At 38.4% G+C, this 1,288-nt stretch overlaps 1 protein-coding gene across 1 annotated transcript in view; it reads right to left on the bottom strand.

Moving 5' to 3' along the window:
- Nucleotides 1–1,288, bottom strand: part of LOC101304108 — a 12,543-nt gene that overhangs the window by 9,365 nt on the left and 1,890 nt on the right. The gene's annotated exons all lie outside the window — the stretch shown is intronic.

The raw sequence follows: 1,288 nt of genomic DNA, 5'->3' as shown, positions 1-1,288 counted from the left end.
AAAAAAAAAAAAATAATATGTGAGGCATGTGTTGATGAATGATAATTTTGTTACAGAACCTCTTATTGCTCGCATGAAATGCATAATTTGGTTTTAGCAAACCTCTAGTCTACAATTAACATTTGGTTATTGTGCTGGCAAGACAAGACAAAGGGCTAGCTTGATTCATACATGAACACTGTCTTACTTTCTGGTTTAATTTGATGAGCCTTGTAATCTTAATTAGTTGAGGAGTCTTTTAGCACGTACTGTAATGGAGAATGCTTTTGTATTGACGTAAGCTGAGTATTGGGTGAGGAACCAAAATGGTTCTTTATAGGAAGTACTTTTGTGTGTTTATTTATAATCAACCCAAGAAAAACATTCATATTAACTATACACTTGAACTATATCATCTGTAATAAACATTTACTTCATATGCATGCTTCTTGTGCTCCCGTGCTTGCTTACCATGGCACTTAATTTTTAACTTAATTTTATCCCTTCAAGACTCGCATGCATTCTTCTTTTTTGTCTCACTACCAAAACTATAATTTTACACTTTGAGCTTTTAAAGTGTCAAATGCATGTTAACTTGTACTAATATTCTTAATCTTTTTTGTTTTTCGCAAGTGGATTGCTAAACCCTTTGTAAACCCTAAGTGGATTGCTAAACGCCTAAACCCTTTATAAACCCTAATATGTTCTTAATCTTTGTTATTTTGAGGGACACAAAGGAGAGGAACGGGCTCAATCGCGAGTACATCAGCATTTGACAGTAGAATAGCCCACTAGAACGACTGAAATTAAACAGTAAGATAAGAATTTGAGGGTCTCAAATTCACAAGTAAGCCATAGGAGGTGAGAAGATGGGGAGACGATTGTGAATTTTGAAACTGAGATTTGAGAGTTGCTGCTTAATTAATGGTATAACCAAAACGAAGGTGTTTCGGTGTCCCAATTTTCTTCTTTTTTAGATGTGAAGTTGGGTTTTTTTTTTTTTTTCTACCTGAAAATTTTTACCGAGACTTAAGCGTGAGCCTTGGGCTGGCCAAGCGGAACTACATACCAGCCGAAGAGAGGAGGGTTACCCAGCCAGTATGGCAAAACCTAGCTTAATTAGTCTAGCATACGATGATCAACGTTTGGTTATTGCATCATCATGCAACCTGGCGAATGGGCGAGTTAGGTGGTTAGCGGTCGGGCTGTGGCAGGTTAGCTGGTTCAACCCGCTACAACCCGTTAAGCTAACGGGTTGTAGCGGGTTCAACCCGTTGGGTTCGCGGGTTACCCGTTGGAACCCGCTAAG

Source organism: Fragaria vesca, linkage group LG6, assembly GCF_000184155.1.
Source record: "Fragaria vesca subsp. vesca linkage group LG6, FraVesHawaii_1.0, whole genome shotgun sequence".
Lineage (NCBI taxonomy): Eukaryota > Viridiplantae > Streptophyta > Magnoliopsida > Rosales > Rosaceae > Fragaria > Fragaria vesca.
Note: the sequence above shows the minus strand (reverse complement) of the source record. Positions and strands in the feature narration are given on the sequence as shown.